This window comes from Schistocerca serialis, chromosome 7 (assembly GCF_023864345.2).
Source record: "Schistocerca serialis cubense isolate TAMUIC-IGC-003099 chromosome 7, iqSchSeri2.2, whole genome shotgun sequence".
Taxonomy (NCBI): domain Eukaryota; kingdom Metazoa; phylum Arthropoda; class Insecta; order Orthoptera; family Acrididae; genus Schistocerca; species Schistocerca serialis.
In genome coordinates this window covers 253279879-253300711 of record NC_064644.1, presented here as the reverse complement: position 1 = coordinate 253300711, position 20833 = coordinate 253279879, and the positions used below count along the sequence as shown (strand labels likewise).

Below are 20833 nucleotides of genomic sequence, written 5' to 3'. Positions count from 1 at the left end.
ATAAAACCGAAGAATAAATACGTTAATTAACAAAAGTTCATTCGAATATTTACTTATTAGCGAAAGATTTTCGTGAAGATGCAGAGTACCACGCCCAACAGTTTGTCCGACGAGTTTGAACTTTGATGGGAAAATAAGCAAAAAGTCTGCGATGAAGAATGACGAAAAGACTGGAAAGACCTTACAAAAACTCGAAACTGATGGGAACTTGAAATCATATCTGACATGTGTGGCCTACACGCAGAAATTACAGTGACGAAGAAAACATCAGAATCATTGAAGAAATTAATAAATATGGAAAAGCAGTTGAATGTAATCATTGTAAATATTGTAAACCAGTTTAAAGATAGACGAAAAGAGATGACCTCCTTGTGCGTTCCGTGGAAACGACTCAAGTCGGCTAAAAAATGGTTCAATGGCTCTGAGCACTATGGGACTTAACATCTGAGGTCTTCAGTCCCCTAGAACTTAGAACTACTTAAACCTAACTAACCTAAGGACATCACACACATCCATGCCCGAGGCAGGATTCGAACCTGCCACCATAGCGGTCCCGCGGTTCCAGACTGAAGCGCCTAGAACCGCCCGGCCACACCGGCCGGCCAAGTCGGCTAAATTTCTCTTGAAATTTGTAAAATATTTCCTAACGAAGACTGATTATACTATCTCCAAGGTGAAACCTTTTCTAGAGAATAATAGCTTCATTAGCCTTGAGATGCTCTTAGAATCAAAATCTGTATGGGCGTACATCGAATACAAAATATTCACAGGGAAACGCAGCAAATAACACGCAAACAAAGATGAACAAACCATCGTGAAACTGATAAAGACAAGATGAATTATAAAAAGTGAGTGGTCGCAGTTTTGTAGCCTTTGAGTATATGTTAAAACTAATTCCTAGTCGCAGACTACAGCAGGTTTGTTGACGATGCGGCTAGGCGTGGAAGAGCACCCACTGTCGCTCGCCGCCTGCGCTATGAGCACTTGCTGCGAAAAGGAACCTCAGACGACGTTACGTAGAACAGCGCAGCCAACTGTTAGCGTAGTTAAGAGCTATCTGACTCGGCCTGCTGTTGGATGGCTCACCGTCCAGGTTTGCCGAGCGCTGTTGGCAAGCGGTGTGCACGCAGCCCTTGACAGGCCAGTTGAGGAGGTACTTGACTGAGAAGTAGCGGCGTAGGTCACGAAAACTGACAAAGGAGAGGAGTGCGGTGTGCTGACCACATGCCGCTCCGCATCCGCATTTGATGACGCCTAACGCCTGTCGATGACACGGCAGCATGTCGGTACCAATGGGCCTTTAAGGCCTGTTCCGGCGGTGTTTGTTTTTTGTATTTGTACTCATAGATATGAACATACCGTACCAACGGTGCACTGCTTAAGAGAAGACTCCACCCTAAAATTTAACTGCTCTTATACTTTTCCGATAACAACCAAATTTTAAAATCGCGTCTACTGTGTGAAGGTGTAGCAGTACCGAAGTTTTGAAGTCCATAACTTCATTGGTTTCCGAGTTTTGAATTTTTAATTTGATATTAATAGTACTCTTGAAAACAAACTCATGGTACTGCCACGGCAATTTTGACACGTCAGATTTTACTTTTTCGGTAATACTGATGCATATAAGTATGCAAACACATAAAGACTACTGTCTGCAAAAATTTCATTCAGACTGGTTAATATTTATCAAAAAATTAAGATCAAACTTATGGTAATATGGGTTTTAACGTTCATCAAGAAATGCATGTTACTACAAAATATACCCATTAACGTTCACCGGCGCCATAACGGTTTCCCTTCCGGCTTTTAAGAGGCCTCTTCTTGTAATTTCAAGATCAGGATAGCCCTTTTCTTCAGTTTTCTGAATAGGAATCTACTCATTGTCAACATGAGAATGTGTCGTGGTAGGGATATCTGTTTGTAAACAAATGCTTCTTTCGTTAGAAGTTCTTGATTATAATGAACAGGACTCCAGAGTATTTCGTAAACTTATATTTACACAGTAAAAGGCAAAGTAATTGATTTCCAACGCCCCACTGCCGCTTGTTTCGCTTCAGTTTTCCTGGAAATCTTACAACTTATTTGGGTTTATGAGAAGTTCGGAGTAAGGATGGTTCCGTTTCGTGGTGATCAAAAATTAACTTTGGCATTTTTCGGTGTACCACAGCCCCTAGCGCAATCCATATTTCATACATTTCTTAGACGTACTTGCAATTCAAATACAGCCAAATTCTTTTCGGATTTAAGTGTAAACACTCCATAGATGTGAAACGGCCATTAATTCTTTTTTTTTTTAATGATGTTATAGGATGCAGTCTTCCCTTAAAATGGAGGGTTGCTTGTTTTAAAGGGATGAAAAGTAGCATATTAGAAATGTATTCTATTAAGGTGCTTCAACAAAACGAAAAAATAGGGTCTACAACAAAATTACAATATACTCCATGCAAAAGATTATGGCCATTTTGAAGGCAAGTAGAGAGGAGTCAATGTGCAAAAATGAAACGAAAGTTTTAAAGCGATTTGATAAAGTGAATAGACTGAAGAGAGTATTCATAATAGGAGAACAAAGAAATAAACTTCATAAGTTTCAAAACATTATCACTATAAAAATTGTACATAACTGTTTTCGGGATGAATACTCAAGGAATGAATTTGCAGTTCACCATACTGCTTTTCAACTTACAAAGAGTTGCGCAGTTTCACTGTTTTTCGAGTTATGTTGAGACTCGGCTACCGTTAGAACTCACACACCTACAGTGTGACTTATACATGATTAGATTCATGGGGAAATTAGTGTCGTAGACTTCGGTTTCCCCAACGTAAATTCTCACAACCACAAATCTGCAGGTACGATTACGTCGATGCCTAGAGTTACATGTACACGCTGCTTTTTTTCGCAAGGAAAGGAACGAAATCCGCCCACACAAGCTCACTGGCAGAATTTAACTTAAGAAATTACCTTCGAATTAATATTACTCGAAAAGTAGGACGAGATATGGAGACTTTAGGAAACGCAAAATAGGTAATATTCATTAACAGTCTGTGCTTTGTGTCTAACGTTTAAATAAAATGGTAAAGAAATATACATTTGTGTGTTTAAATTTCGTCCTTAAACGGCAGTCGCATGGTGGTAAGAAGTACTATGTTTCTTACCTAGCTGCACCGCGTTCTTTGCATCATCAAAATATCAAAAGGGACGTTGAGATTCATTATCAGTTCTCATTATGTTTAATTTCATTGTCACTTCTGTTTACTGCAGCAATATTAAAAATAAGTTTGTCACGAAAGGCGTTAACGAGAAGCCCTGAAGCAATAAGCGGCTGCTCATTGCTGTGCCATGAGGGAGAGAGCCAGCTCACAAGAGTTACTGTCCGGTACTGCTAGACTTCTTAGTATGCCTGTACGTGTGAAAAGCCGGTTAGGCCGACAAAAGCTCCAGGTTCTGTGCAAGTATCACTCAGCGCAAGTCTTCCAACCAGCGTACTTCGTAAATCAGTTTTACCTTCTTCTAATGTAGATGGGTGCGATTTTTGCGGTTTCACTATGAATGGGAACATTTCTCATCTCCAGGAGCTGTAGGAATTTTTCGTTAACAGTGAACTTGCTCACTTCCAAATTATGTATAGGACTTGTCGAAGACTACATCAGATACTAGGGACGTAACGGATTAGGGGAATAGAAGCTGGTTTTCAGCACCTCTGCCACATTCTAGAATAAATTTTCTCTGTGCAGCGAAGTGTTTCCAAATTCGCTATTTCCTGGTAGTAGTCTGATTCGGACTAGAAGTGTAATATGAAGCTTTTGTGTTTCGCGGACTACTGCTATACCTACTGAGCTATCCAGATTCGGATCGGTAAAGCAAACTGATAGTGAGAGACAAAATGTTCTCTTGTTCTACATAGTTCGTGGCGGATCTCTTACTGTATTTGTACAGCAAAAATGAGAACTTTACTGTCAAATGTAGGTAACAGTGTACCTCTGAGTTGCTTTCCAGGATTTATTTTTTTTTTAACTGTGGGAACTGATCTAATTTCGAATGTTTGACAATCTGCTGGTGGTTAGCTCATCGTTGCAAATGATAGCTTTTATCCGGACGTGCGACATTCTAGAAAACAAAAGTATCACCATCCATGTTTTCATAATATGAATGCTATCGAAAAGTTACATATCCATTTCATTCGGATGTTGCTAGGTTGCTGATGAGCAGTTCTTTTTTACCTTGCATTACGCTGCGAAAATGGTACCACGGCAAGACATGAGGCCTTTAATGTATCCAAACACGAAGTTCAATGCAATTACATCTATATCGACCGCAAACACCGCTATTGGTTGCGGGTTAATGGGGGTGCAGCGTGAAACGAAGTGTGACAGTTAGCGACCACGAGACTTTACCCCACATTTCCTGCGGCGTTCGCTTTTATTGCAGCTGCCGCGTTAATGGTATATGCCAGGGAACCTGTTAGAAACACGAACAGGGCACATCCTGTAGGTTAACTTTGTTATGTGGATTGATCGCTTGGCCAGTAAAATTCCACGCAGTCTTTTTTTTTTGTCGAACTTGACAATTAAATGCAAATTCCCATCAATTTTCTTATTGGTTAACGTACGAGTAATGTCCAAAATTTTTTAATGAGAAGTTAAGTTTCAGATATTCATAGTATTTGTATTACTATAATTTACAACAGCAAGAAACTTCGTAATTGTTTCAGGAAGTGTAGAAAGTAACTTAGACGGAAACTGAATTTCGTAATATATTTTTTCCACGTTCTTCGAATATACTTTATAAGCATTCCATACATTTACAGCCAACGTAACGTTCATAAAACTCTAAACGCTTATTGTCAGAACAACTAACTGATGAGAAGGTTAACGTCAACATACCATCGACGAAAAAGGCATGTGAAAGGAAGACTATCTTGGAATAAACTAGATTGTGGAAGGAAATCGATCATGTCCATTTCAAAGGAGCCACATCGTCTTTTACCTATGTTTTACTGTATTACTGCTCGCCCTGGCAGACATATTTCTGCGTTACCATTTGCATAAAGAATACCAGATTAGTTCGTGGAGAACTACAATATTGTATCATTTTACAGGACCGGTACCTAAAATGTTTGCTATGAGGTTTTAATAGCATACGAAAACTCAGCACAGCTTTACATTCTGTGGGGCAGGAACTATTGGAATTTCGTGAACTAATATTAGAAGCAGTTGATTAGACTCTTGTTTTTAAAAGACTACGTCAAAAGGCAGTTACACTATTTCTTCAAGTATTTTCTTTTGTAACACTAATAAGTAAAACTGTGGTAGCTTTTTTTTTTGGGGGGGAGGGGGGAAGGTGCAGAATCCTTTCATAGCTGTATGTGTATATTTCCATATTTTTCATGTTTCCCATATATTTCACAAATTTACATATTGTCGCATGTTTTTAGTTTTTCCTACTTTTCCCAAACTTTTACTTATTTTATCTAGTTACATGAGCTCCGCAGCACTGCTCTCGATATCGCGGGAAAGTCGTCTTGCGATGTCCCATCGATATGACGATTTTTTCCGCAAATCAAAGTGCAGCGACATGTGCTCAAAAGTACCGAATTTTTTCATCACTAGCTGACAAACCCGGCATTGCGCCGGTATTCATTTCGTCAAGTTTCTTTAAACACAAGAACAGAAAATGAACTTGGTCTGTAGTGTAATATCCCGGGCAGTTAGCGTGCGCTGGGCGCAGATTCTTAGCACGCCGACATCTCTATTTTGTAAACGTCTCCGTGAGAATGCCTCTTCATGGCTCTATGGACGGCGATTGTTTCCGCTTCCAGCTCTTTGCTTTTCACTTCTGAAACTGTCGAAACCGCTTCGAGGTGTCAGAAATTTCGTTAAGTGCACTCAAATTTAGTAGTGTCTTAGTAGTAATGAATAAAAGTATTAAAACTTCACGCATTAAAGTCCATTTTTGCACATATCTCAGCGTTTATGACGTCATGTCTCTTGAGCTATGCTTCGTACAAAGGTACATTTGTGTCGGTACATCCAGTGGCATAAGTGGATACTGCCTGCGAAATAAGTTGCGAATAGAGTTAGTGGCAAAGAAGTGATAAATTTGCACTACATGTATGATGCGGCAGTTTTTCACGTATCTTAGTGTTTATGATGTCCTATTTCCTGAGAAATGGTGAGAAATTGTTGCCTGACAGTAAGGCATATATGTATGAAGTTTGGTTGAAATCGCTGCAGTGGTTTAGGAGGACATGGAGAGCATAAACACACACACACACACAAAGTGATATAGTGGTGGCTTAGCAGAGAGTGTGTGTGTGTGTGTGTGTGTGTGTGTGTGTGTGTGTGTGACGTCATATTATGTCTCAGAATCGAGCACGTTCAACTATTGGTAGAGATAATGGTATCACGACATACTGCCCAAAATTAATAACGTCATAGAAAATTCTTTAAGCACTGCAGGTTTATCGATTTCTGACCTAAGGTAGTGTAGTTGTAGGTAACACCGCACTGCTGTTTGTAAATCCCTGCTAAGTCACCACTACATTACTAGGTTGTGTGACGTCATGGTTTATGTATTAAAATGAGTGCATTGTTCGAAATAACGATGTCAGAGTAAATTTATGGCATCATAGCAATAACTCGCTTGCAGAGTGGCCCACAATTCGAACACCGTCGCTTGGAGTAAAGGTGCAAACACACTGCACTAGAAATGGCCGAGAAAGATACATCATTCTAGGTGTAATTGTTTCCGACCCGGTTGCTCTTGCAAAAGGCACTACCGCTATACTAAGCATTGAGAGTTAGGCCTCCCGCGCACATTAATAACGGCAAACAGTCCCCACCACGTAGGTAGAAATATGCGGTTTGCGTTTCATATAAGATTCATCCCCTCCCTCCTTTCTCTATCTGGAACAATGCTTTCAGAACTGTCGCTTATCCATGGGTGGCGTCAATCTGTCTCACAGAATTTCCAGGCGGAATAAGAAACCTTGTAACGCGTTATTATCGGTGAGTGCGTGACATTTTTAGAAGACACGGGAAAAATCCCGAGTAGGAGACATACGAGTCCTTCCGTCCCAATCTCATTAGTAAGGTTAGCCTGGAGCATTCTTCCACCAGAGGCAGGAGAGGCGCAAGGCCTACACGTGGACCATACTGAGTACATCTGGAAAAATTTCTTGTCAAATACAGCCCAGTACGCACACTGACAGTGGGAGGTATCTGCCTGCGCTACGACTTAGAATAAATATTTGTGTGTGAGTGTGTGTGTGTGTGTGTGTGTGTGTGTGTGTGTGGTGTGTGTGTGTGTGTATGTATGTATCTGCCACCCAAATTAAACCTATAGAAGGAAACAGTGTAGCAAAACTTGAACTGTTCCTGCTTACCAAGCCATAGTCTGACAGAGCTATATGACAAAAAGCAGTCGTAGAGAGCTAAAGTGACCATGTGCCTTATGTCCCTAAGTCTCCAAAACTTTTCATCGAGATGCTACACATCTCTGCAGGAACTACCTCTGTCATTGACCAACCCCCGATGCCACCTCGAAGGCCGCACCCAGTGCCACCGCTGCAGCTGCCACCGACGTCGGTTCCTCCCGTGCTGTGAGCCTCTAGCCACCTCTCGGAGTACTGACTGTGATCGTCGAACACTTCTGCAACGGTGCTCGTCACGAAAAGGAAATGTTTAGTCATGGGGAAGAATCGCCACAGATTCAGTGTAAAGGTATTAGTTGACAGTAACTTACGGAAAACCCCCTACAGAAAACTGATAGAAGGGGTGGGGGGGACATTGCCTTGTGTTTTTTAAATGATTTACCTGCCTAATATTCAGCATTCCTCTGTAATGCCACACTTAGAAAGTTTCTACTCTCTTCTTGCCTAAACAGTTTATCTTCCAAGTTTCAGTTGCATACATGTTTACACTCCTAACGTCAGCATACATTTTGGATGTTAACAAATTAAATGCATTTCTTGCCACTGTCAGTTTACATTTTACATTGTGTCTACTTCGGCCATTGTCGGTTAATTTACTGCAAAAATAGTAAAGCTCTTCTATTGCTGTAACTTTCAAGTTACCTAATCTAATTCTCTCAGCGCCGCCTAGCTTACTTAGATTAAATTCTATTATCCTTGTTTTGCTCTTATTGATATTCATCTCAAGACCTCCTTTCGCGACACTGTCCATTCCGTTCAACCGCTCTTCCAGTTCTTTTGCTGTCTCTGACAGAATTAGAACATCACCGGCAAACCTCAAAGTTTTTATTTCTTCTTCCTGGACTTTAATCGCTACTCTAAATTTCTCTTTGGTGCCATTTACTGTTTGCTCAATGAACAGATTGAATAGCATGAGGGGCCGGCTACAGTTCTGTCTAACTAATTTCTCAACCATTGATTCCATTTCATGCCACCCGACCTTTAAATCTAATGTCTGATTTCTGTACAATTTATATGCAGCTTTTCGCTCCCTACCACTGATACCTTCAGCATTTCATGAGAGTATTCCAGTCAGCGTTACCAAAATCATTCACCAAATCTATAAAAGTATAAACGCAGGTCTACCGTTCCTTAATCTGCCTGTAAGATAATCGTTGGTCCAGTACTGTCTCACACATTCCTACACTCCTCCAGAAGCTAAACTCATCTTCCCCGAGATGAGCTTCTTCCAGTATTTCCATTCCTCTGTAAACAAATCGCGATGTTATTGTATATCAAATATTTATTAAACTGATAGTACAGTAATATTTACATCTGTCAGCTTCTACTTTCTTTGAACTGGAATTATTACATTCATCATGACATTTGAGTGAACTCGGCTTGTTTCCTATATCTTGCACTCCAGATAAAGGAGTTATGTTATGGCTGGCTCTCCAAAGAATATCAGTAGTTCGGGAAAAAGGTCGTCTGCACCATGGGCCTTGATAGTAGTAGGGTTATGTGGCTGTGACCCCCATTTTGATATGAAATTGATATGTAAATTAATTAAATTGATCAATTAATTCCCCCCTCCAAACCACACCGATACCCATCGCAAGATGACGTCATGGTTTCTTCTCACCCTGGAAGTGGCTAACCGCAGCCTGAATCCTCCCTGACCCTGACCCTCCCCCAATCTACCCTATTGGAGGAATTTCCAATTCTGGTGGGAATTTCTACGTCCCAGGGCTGTGCTGACATCCCACAATATCCCAACCCCTCTCTGCAATTGACAGGAAATTAAAAATGGCAGTGCCCTTTCCGAGACTAAAACTTTGGTCTTTTAGACTGAAAGGCCCAGTGCACCCTCAGCACATGGAAACTGCCCAGATGCAGGAGAGGAGCGCTAGGCTAGTGTACTTCTTTTATTTTGGTTGGGAAACTGAAGTAAAGAGTCCTGATTATGTAACTATTAATAAAGCTCAGTCCTAACTACACAAGTATATGGATAGCGCTACACAACGTCTCAATAAAATCGCAATACAGTTCAAAAGTTGGTGGTGCCTTACAACAGGTGTTAACCTGGTGGGAAAAAATTTCACAATACCACTCGAAACTAGTGGTAGACGACCTCAAACTCTACCCTACTCTTACAAACTGGTGGGAAAAAGGCAGGGGTGTAAGGTGCTATCTATATTTAATTTTCTTTTTCTTGGCAGGAAATATATTCCACTGGCGAGATGCTAGTGTTGAACAGAGAGGAGTTTAGTAAGTAGGGGCCTACTGTATATTATATGTAAGCACACATCTGAGGACTGTATCTATCGCTATTGGACGTCATATTGCGCTACAGACTCCTGATCGACGATCACCTTGCAGCCCAGGTAATCTACGCCAATAACACCATAAGGAAAATACATCATCGAATTACACATCGAAATGGTAGCGAAAATGGACCGGAAACACTACAGCCACGAAAACAAACCCCAGGAGATTGCAGAAGGGCAGCAGCTGCTTTAACTTAATGTCAGCACATCTCTTACAATTAAGCATTCTTTAAAAATGAAATCACTATTGCGATGATATATAATGTACTCTTTCCACGAAAAGCGGCGCAATCCATTTTCTTTTAGTTTTATGAGCAAAATTGGTATTTTTTTCAAATTTGAGTTCTGAATACAATTAGCATCTCAATATTTTGCGACATTCAGTGAAGTGCATCGCCACCGAATACATAACTTCGACTAATGTACTGCGAAAACTGCCGAATACCGCAGGACGTCATCATTATTTCGAAACCACCATTGGAATAAAGATAAAACTAGAATTTAAACTCCAAAAAGAAAAAAAAAATCTATGTTAAGCAAATACTTTCAACTTGATGGACAAATTACAAGAGATGAGAACGTCTCTCATGCTAAAAATCAGTGTCTGTAAATAAACTGTCGTGCACATGTGTACTGCAGATATTTCAGACATATGAAATAACTTTAGAGAATACGAATTTTCACGCCATTGGCTAACGTATTGCAAAAAGCCATCATTTTACGTTTGACAACAATATGCTATAATTCAAGAGGACAGTGCGGTTTTGTACACTATGGCAAGTCCTGTGTTACCAGTGTGATTCTATATCAATCCTGTGTTTACGAAACAGATCACGAGAGCTTGCCTTGCAATACAGCCTACTATAAGATTCTACCGTATGTCTCTCCTCTGATTCAAAAATAAAATAAAAATACCATCTACGTATTGACAACGAGCATATTACGTGTACACATATTGCCCCATTGGACCACGTGGCACGTGCTCGAATTCGCTTACACAGGACTGCAAGAAATTTCATTGACTATACTAGAGGAAGACCATATCGAGCAGACAATTAATGACTAAAGAGCGTTCCTGGATTGGCCCTCCATAAGCAGTTTAATGCATTCTATTTTCGGCTCTAACACATCCAAGCAGTGTACGACTACAGTTTTGTAAAGCTCCATACACTTTGTTTTTCCACCATGACTTAGAGATCTGTGTCAGCTGCTACACCAATATTAACACGTTTCGATCCTTTAGCTCTCACAGAAAGCTGAACATGGCATGGTGTAAACTATGCTACTCCCATAACACACAGATCAGTAGAAATGAAACACAAATGCCATGTTTTTCATTGACAAAATGTGGAAGACATCGCAACATATGGAAGCTGGAAGAGTTTTCGGCATTGTAGAGCGTTTCCTACAGCTATCTGTAGGTAGTTAATCTCACCTTCCACAGTGACGGGGCAGCAATTATCTTGGTGTTCTATTTCAAAGAACATTGTTTCCTTATTTGGCAGTCATATACATGATTACTGTTCCGGTGTTGACCATAGACAGAAGGTGCCGTTCATTACACGTGTGAGGTAGTAGGAATAAAAGCTGAGCCGCTATGCTATGGTGGAAAAGAAAGACATGTGGAGGGTATCGCAGCATATGGAAATAGGACAGGTCTGCAGCATTGAGGAACACTTCCAAACAACCTCTACATTTAATCACATGGTCCACGGTTATTCCGTAATTTCAGTGCCAGCCACTGAAATAGCAGAATGCTTCCCGATTTGTGCACCATTCTAAACCACCCCACCACTCCTCTGCAAATACCATATGCTAGACTGCGAATTCAGATAGACGAGTGTCCAGGACAATACACCCATTGTTCCGTAATTTCAATGCCAGTGAATAACACAGTAGAATGCTTTCCAATTTTTGTATCATGGCTAAATTATCGCTTCACTACTTTGCTCCTCAAATATACTAGATTGCAAATGCAGCGAGGTGACTGTGCAGTATTTCAGTTCAACCATATACGCCAAAGTATATCAGATAGCGTCCTCTACCGATGCAATTACGTTATCTACATATTTCCAGTGCACTGATCATAGTCCAGAATTTGCGATTATGGCTGTCCATCTTTCCCTTTGTTTACTGGTGTAGTACAGTATTCTCACATTCGTAGCATAAAGTCAGAGACTGACAGATCTTTCCAACACATTCCATGGCTTATCCACCCTGCAGTACAATCGTACCCACAGCACCCATCCAGAACCACAAGATCTCTCCAGATACATCCTTGTTAAGGAGAGTAGCACCTCTTATCAGTGAACAGTCAATGTGAGATTGTTGCGCTGATATAAGACAGTTAAGAACAAATGTGTTGTTTGTCCATGTCAAACCTCCAGACGGATGCTCTTTGACACATTTCACATAAGTTAAACGTGCTATCAACTCTTAAATATTATTTCGTTACCTGGAATCAGTATCAGGAAGGTACCGGCAAAAGAGAAATGCTCATGCAGCATACACATACGCTGATGATTACACGGTTCTGCACCGGAAAATGTTATATTGTTAACGCCATTCCGTTTCTAAAGTATTAGTCGTGTGGTAAGCAATGCTTTTAATACTCTAATTAACTATAAATTTGTCCAACGTCAGACATCCATCCCCGTGAATATCCTACCCCATTAACTACTATGACAAAGCTTAAAACGATAAAACGAGTTCCTTCTACAATATTTTGGTATCCTAGGACGTCATTATCAGTGTAAAGGCACCATTCTACCTGCTTATAAACCACCTATAATGAAATTCGGAGACTGCCGTTCAGTCTCTTAGGAAATTAATGGATCTTATACGCCTTTTCACGTCGGATACATACATACCCTCCATCTCACGTCCCATGTCAGTCATTAGCGGTAGTAATATCGATCTGACAGATGCAGTTATGTCTCACTTGAAAATAGAACAACGAAAAACAGATATGAATACATTCGATAGCTGATACAATAAGGTTCCAGACTGTAGCTCCTAGAACCGATCGGCCACGCCGCCGGCGAGGTGTAACAGTCTTATTGCTATTTGCAGTAGCATCACCACAGCTCTGGTAGCATTCCTCTGGCACAAAAATGTCCTAGTCTGATGTTAGGTAGTTATGCTCATGTGTAGGAATGTATAGAAATTTCGTCATAACACGACATCTGTAGTACACATCCCTCACACGATTTACGGCCGAACATGTGGCATCGGTCCACTATCCTACAGAATACTCTAGAGAATGTAATTTTGTCATATGATGACATGGCTGGAGACCGTGGCTGTTATTTGAAGACAAATGTTGATGGTGTTGAGACAGCAACCAGCCACAAATTTATTTTCAGTTCCGTTATTAAAAGGGCACCGTTACTGGTTTCGAATCGTTATGATTCATCTTCAGACGATTCATGCTTTCATGATAATATTTTTTACAGAATAATTGTCCTAAAATGTAAATAATACATAATTACAAGCACGCCACACAGATAGTTGCGTTATAGATTTTCATTGGATGTGACTTAAGGAACTGAAAATAAATTTGTGGCTGGTTGCTGTCTCAACACCATCAACTCTAGAGATTTGCTTAAGTGTGATTCTTCTCCTAATACTTAAGGAATAACGTTGTTTGTTAGAACCAGCTGTAATTCGGTAATATTGTCACGTAGAAGAAGATGTAAGTAGATGAATGACGAACACTACCTTCACTTAACGAAGGTTTCTTCAGCACTTGCACATACAAGAGCGCGGAGCGAACTGCTTCTGGCCAGAACACATACGGTATATATGCAGCTACATAACATTCCACTAAAATGATTCTTGCCATTTGTGGATACTTCTAGAATGTACTCGAACCGAATATAGAAATTAAAATTTTTCAGTTCAGGTGAGTTTTGAACTCATGACCCTCCAAGCAACACTCTAGTATCACAGTGTAGCGGAACTTTGAAGTTTGCCGCGCTACACTCGTTCCCTCAGATAAAAAATATCCCGTCGCAGCGGTATGAGCGCGCTATGACCGAAAAACTACAAAAAATGTAACTCTTTTTTTGTTTTCTATCCGTTTCTTAATTTGTCTCTTGATAGCCGAAGCTGAAGGCAGACGTGATTTGATGAAGACGTAAAAAAAAAAAAAAAAAAAAACTTATTAGCTAGTCTTGATCTGATTTTATTGTGTAGACATATTGTGGAAGATGTTAAGAAATTCGGAGGATGGAAGTAGCAAAGTAAATTCAATTGCATACAGTATCAAGATGATTTTAATTGGTATAAATTAGTGATTCCTGGACGATTGCAAGATTTCGGAGCAGACTTTTCACGCAGAAATGAAAGATATTTTTGAAGACCTGGGCACCGCACGAAAAAAGACAAGTTTACCTGGTAAAGGATGAACTCTTATCTACGTCATTTCCCCCTGTCAGTTACATTTTGTTATTCTCTGTTCTTTTTCAATTCTTTTTGTAGTGGGAATTGGTTTAACTTTTGCTCAAAAACGCCACAGGACCACCCCAACAATAGCTTTTCTGTAATACGAAGTCCGATTTGCTTTTCATTCTTTCCCTTTTTTTTCACGGTCATTTACGATTTTAAAATCCCTTTTTTTTATTCACGATTTCTTCCACAATTTCAACCTCTTTTCTTCTCTCTTATTTTTTCTTCTCTTTTTTATTAACCACTGCATCTTGCGACCGTGACAGGACGCAATTTTCGGGTGTGTCGTTTTTGAGCAAATTTGAAACCTTAATTTGTATTTTTTCCCAACAGAGAATATCCATAAATCCTGAACTTAAAGGGTAACTAAAACACCAACTTTATTGTACCTAAGCAAATGATCATGCAACAATATTGTAATGAATTTTTGTAACTAATTCAATCTGGTTTTCTTTACATGGGCATATATCGATGCAAAACTTATTTTGAGACCTTTTGGTGATTATCCGATGGAGATGTATTAAGAAAATCCATATTTTGACGAATACGATTTACGCAGAAGTGATTGACCAGCCGCTGCAGGACAGAAAATTTAATGGTGAGTCACACAATTATGTTTCATTCAAGCATTCAATAGCCAACAGCAGAATCCTTTTTTCCCTTTCCACACATCCTGTAGTTTTCTTCTAGATGTTTCCAAAATTATCTCTCTCTATTGTAGTTTGTGGTAACTATAGTATTGTTGTAGCTGCATATGAAGATCGTGAATTTGACCGCCAAACAGTCATTTGTTACGAAAAATTTTGTCCGCCCTGCTGCATATTTCTCAACCATTGTTTGCAATAGAGCAATCATTTACATTGACGAGAAAATATTTCAACCTAAATTTGAGTCAAATCTTTATTAATCAGACTTATATTATTCCCTTTTTGACTTACGATTATACATCCTATTATAATGGAACGCGGTAAGGTAGAGATAGTTTCGGGAGATGAGTTAAGTGAGCTAGATTCATCGTTCAACCAACAAGAAAGTCCGTGTTTCCCTCCATGGACGAGTTCACAGATCAATGCAATGATTTGGCCTCAAACTCGCAACATTTGTGATAATACACAGATAGCGACTTTAAATGACGAAATGTGGAATGGACGCGAGACTAGACCGTCAGCGCCATTGTTAACATCAATGTCAGAACCGAATATGAGACAAATTCAGCAATGTGACACAAATCGGACACAGGAAACTGACAAACTGGACCGACTATTAGAGCTATTTGCTGACATGAAACGAGACGTTAGTCAGAAAATTGACATATTAAACCATACTATGACCGAAAATTTTGAACGGACGACAAAACAGATGACAGAATTAAATAACACCACTCAACAGCTCAGCCAGCGATTTGAGACATTGTCCGATCGAGTCACTAAACAGGAAGAAACTTTGGTTACATTCACACATGAAACAAAAAACAATATCACCCGACGTGAGAATCAGTTAACTCAAATAGTTAATGTGCAGCAGGAAGTGAACACTCGTGTGGAAGAGTTAGCTCAGGCCCACACTTCAGCTAGCTCCACCCAAGAAAAGTTGACTGAAGAAGTGGGAAATATTACCCAACAGCTCACAATGGTAGTTCTTGAACAAACCCACCTCAAAGAAAAGATAGAAAAATTAGAAGATCGAGCGAACCTCGCGTAACTAAACAACGACACCAACATGGCCGAAAGAATTGTACACGAATGTAAATTGTGTGATGACTATCTGGACAAAAAACTTGAAACAATTACACAGGATATACTTTCAAAAGCAAAGTCACATGTTAAAGACGAGACAAAACACATAGAAGACGAAGTGACAAAATTACGAGACAATGTTGTGCCGTGTTTGGTGATTGGTGCAAACGCATCGTCCGGGAACGACAAAACAGCTAAAACCATGGCTAATGACACAGACAGAACACCTATTGTGGAATCACCTATTTCCAATCAAAATTACAACGTGCCGCCTTCTTTTCCACCAAACGAGCAATATTACGATACGACACCTAGAGTAGCAAGTGACACAAACTATGTCAATACAGCTATGCCAACCTGCATGGCTGATGACACGTTTGTAAGACATGGGCATTTCCAGACATTTTCCAGTGAGGACGAGCACAAAGTCCACCTATTGTGTTTATTAGATCATTTGACGGTGTTTTTCCACGTAGTTGGTCAGAAGTCGATAAAATCAGATACGTCACCAATCTCATGAGAGGACGAGCAGCTAAGTGGGGTGCCGCTACGAAACGGCGGTGCCTTACGTTTGAACACTTCGAACAAGCCTTCTAGGACGAATTCTGGTCCGAGAATGAGCAACAGAGTCTAAGGAGAGAAGTGTGCAACCCCGAGACCTATGACCCTAAAAAAGAGACATTAAGACAATACTTTGAGAGGTACCTAGACAAGACACTGTACTGGTCCAAACTAGCCGACATACCAGCGATAATTGACACTTTAAAGAGCCACTTACCCTTTCCATACCAAAACAGATTAATAGGAGTACCGGAGAATAATATTAAGAGTTTTTTAAACTTCTTAGATCAAATGGACGTAGTTTACAGAGGCGATTCATGCCATTCAAATTTTACTCATATTACTAACCAAAATCAGCAACCACCCCAAAGGAACCGTAGTGACGGTGGTTGGTGGAACCATCCGTCCGCGCCGCGACACAATACGATGCCTACGCGCGAAACATATTCAAATGGAAACGTGTATGACAGTAGGAACAACCGCAGAAATTCGTGGAATAATAATAATAACAACAATAATTATCACCCATATCAAAATGGTAACTACAAGCAAAATGAAAATTACAGACAGTACAACAACAACAACAATAGGAGACGTGAGAATAACCGGTACAACCCAGGCTACTTTGACAGGAACGTGACATATAACAGACATAATTACCACCAAAACAATAACAATCCCAACAATCACCGACAGAATATGTGGAACACACAACATTCACGCATGACAAATCATAGCCCTCCAAGGAATCCGCCGCCGTTTCCCAGTACAGTGATTCACTCCCCGCCACGAAGTAGCAATAACAATTGCGGCGCGCCATCAGCCGACGCTTGGGCGCCAACCGGCCGGAATGTAAACATAGTGGAGCTGGTCAATGAACCCGGCCAAACACAGCAGACGTCGGAAAACAGTCGACGAACGAGCTAAGCGCTCGTGCTTCGGTCGTGAGGTGTTGTAAGAGCGCAACGGCTGAGACGGTTTGTTTCCTCAGGTACGACGACAAAATGACAGCAGAACAGCAATTAACATACCCATCGAGTTGATGACCCTGTTCTTTTGCATTCACATCCCAAGTCTACAAAATTAAAACAACTGAACAGAAAATGGCAGATATTATATTCAGGTCCTTTCAGAATAGCAAGCATACCTAACCCAGGTTGTTACTCCCTAGAATACCCGTTATCTCACAAGCCGAGGGTGCTGCATCCCCACAGACATTTGAAACCCTTTGTGCACTAAAACAACATAATACAATGACAACTAATTTCAATATGAGCAAGTTGCTGTGAAAACGAGATCATAAATATTTGTATTGAATACACGAACATTAAGTTATACAGCCTAAGAACACAAACATTCATTTATGGAAATTATATACTGCAGCTACACTTGTATACATAATTATGAAGAGAACGTAAACCCAGGTGAGTACACTTACTGAATGAGAAAAGATATTCATGTAGGAATGAGATCTACACAGGTTACATTTGTTGTTAATTGTAAATTATAAGATGAATCAACAATTACTTAGTTATTGCAAAACACTCTAATGACAGGAGATAATAGCTATTGAGATCAGTAATGACATAGGTATGTAGCAGAATGAATGAGGATGTAAGAATGAATGATCGGTATGAATGAGTTAATATTTAAGTTAATATAAGAAGGTAAGTTACGGTGAAGTAGTTGATGGAGACAAGTGATTATTTGAGGAAAATATTATTGGAGTTTTATGAGAATGGAAGTGCCAAATGGCCCCACGTATGTGATATATTAATGTTTGATGAGGAATATGCTATATTATGATGCATATGTGAGTAAGGAATGAGTGAGAATGTTTTGGTAATATTGTGCTACATGGAGAAGTGAGTAAACAGTCTACATCTTTAAGATTACATAAGAATTTCAGTTTGAAAGAAAACATTTGTGATGAGTTAGAACACGTGAGTACAAGACGTTAAATGTGAATCTATTCTCAGTGCCCTTGTAAATGAACGAATGCAAGAAAAGCAGAGTGAACATAATGATGATTACAGCTGTGGAAAGAAGTGTAATAAGAATGTGACTCGGAAACACGTAAGTTTTAATTTATTTCAGAAGTGTAACTTAGTAACCTTTCGTTAAGTTTTGTTAAGCCATTGTGTGGAAGAAAACATTTATAGTTCCTGTTAAGACAGGAGAATGATATGTTAAGGAACTTAAGTTGAAATATAGTTTTTACACAGCCCTCATGTGAATACATTTGTATATATATATTTTTTTTTTACTTAAGTGAAATTTAGTGCCATGTTAGCCTTTATTATACTTACACACAACAGAAACCCTGAGGAAGCAAAAGATAGGAGAGTTATTAAGGCTGTTTTTGCGACTCGTACAACACCTCCACTTAAGCGAACACATGATTGCAAGGTAAGTGCAAAGGAGCAGTGACCACCCGTGCAACCAACGTCGAGCAACGGACACTGAGAAAGAGACATTGTACTGTCAATTATAATACTATGATTCATAGAAAGAAATGAGATATATACACGACATACATGATGTTTAACCTTTATTAAAGTTGAAGAAAGTTCATGGTTCAGCTCTTGAGAGGGAATTTGATATGTTGTTATATGATACACATTATGAGAGAGAGAATCTCTGTGAGATATATTTTCCATTTGTATAGACGGTATCCACAAGAAGTGGAGATATCGAGGAAGTACTGAGCAGCTATGTGATTTACTCATGCAAGGATTTGTTAATGTATAATACACTTAGTCATATGGACAGTCAGAACACAAACAGAAAATCTGCCAGGATGTTACACTACACAGACTTGACGTAATGACACTTACATTTACCCATGATTTGGTAAATTGTAAGCACCTCCTTTCACACACCCCTTTAAGGTGATGCAAACGTTATAATGTACTGTGTTCTCTTTTTATGTATTAGCTGTAGGATTTGGTAGTTTTTAGGTAGTGAATAGTTCCTTCCAGTCTATCTTTCTTTCTTTCTCCATTATCCTACCATCTCCTGCAGCTGGGTATTGTTTGTTTATGGAATGTAAGAATATATTGTGTGACAGTAAACTTTCAGGTATGAATAAAAAGACATGAAGAAAACTGAGTATGGCATTACAAGCCTGGTCAACCACTAGCCAAGATATGGAATCAAAAGAAAGAGATAAATAATAAATGAAGGAAAGCCCGTGCTTTAAATGTTAAGTCTGATATCCCTTGGCACGCCCAAACCTGAATTAAAAAAAAAGAAATTATACCCCAATAAAAGAAAGCCGATGGGACTTAGTATAATTTTTAGTGTAAATATTTCACATGCAGATTCTTGTAAATTTATATGTATTTGTATATGTATTAAAACTTTGCATATTGTCAACATATTTTGAAATGTGACCACGAAATGCAGGCTTTCAGAATTAACGATGTAAACATGCTTGGACAAAGTGAACTTTGTTAAAATGTAAATATGGCAAAAAAGTTTTGCAAACTGTGCTAAACTGTGAACGTTATAAAGGACGAATTTTGTGTTATTTGTGAAACTTATGGTGCATAAACCAAATAACTGTTTGTCAATCGGTATAAACTGCAGTTTACTTCGACGATAATGAGGATTTCCACACTGCAATTGAACGTTTGTTGGCGAGTGTAAACAACGTGATGATACACCTACCTTTGCGAACATCGACGCCGTTGTTCCTGGCCGGCCTTCACATGCTTAGGAGACAATAAACTCAGCACCTCTCGTAGGCGATGTGGAGGCTAAAAACTGCATCGACCATATATGCCCCGGGAACAATAGTCATGAAAACGCACAAGGACCTGGAGTGTTGTGTCGTAACAGAAGACATAGACATTGCTTCAGATCACGCACAAGCTCAATCTTATGGTGTCACCGGACTTAACACGCCATTTATGCTGGAATAACAACTTGTAATGAATACTATGTGAGAGTGAATACAGTTCAAGACTGTCATAACACAACGATTTTGAAACTGCCGCACGCGAAATTCAGTGATGCTACTGCGCGTGCGCAAAGACTACGTGCTGCCAGAGATGCATTGGGAAACCAACGCTGGGAGCACACAACATTAACTGCGCTGGCGAGCAGCTTGTTCAAACAAACTGTATGTAAATAAGTATTAATTGTGTAAAAAGGAACAAAACTGTAACAATTGTATGTAGTACATAGATTTAGAAAGTAGGTATTGACAAAGATAATCCCCTAAGTATGCACGTGGCGCTTCCTATGAAAATATGTATAATAGACATTTAGGTATATCTATTCTATTGTTTGCTAGCCTGCCACGCTAAATGTTTTAGCGTGACAGTCGAGGGGGCAATGTAGCGGG

The 20833-nt window shown here is 39.6% G+C and overlaps 1 protein-coding gene across 1 annotated transcript in view; it reads right to left on the bottom strand.

Moving 5' to 3' along the window:
- The window catches only part of LOC126413002 (neuropeptides capa receptor-like), a 1154641-nt gene that overhangs the window by 571030 nt on the left and 562778 nt on the right, over positions 1–20833 (bottom strand). The gene's annotated exons all lie outside the window — the stretch shown is intronic.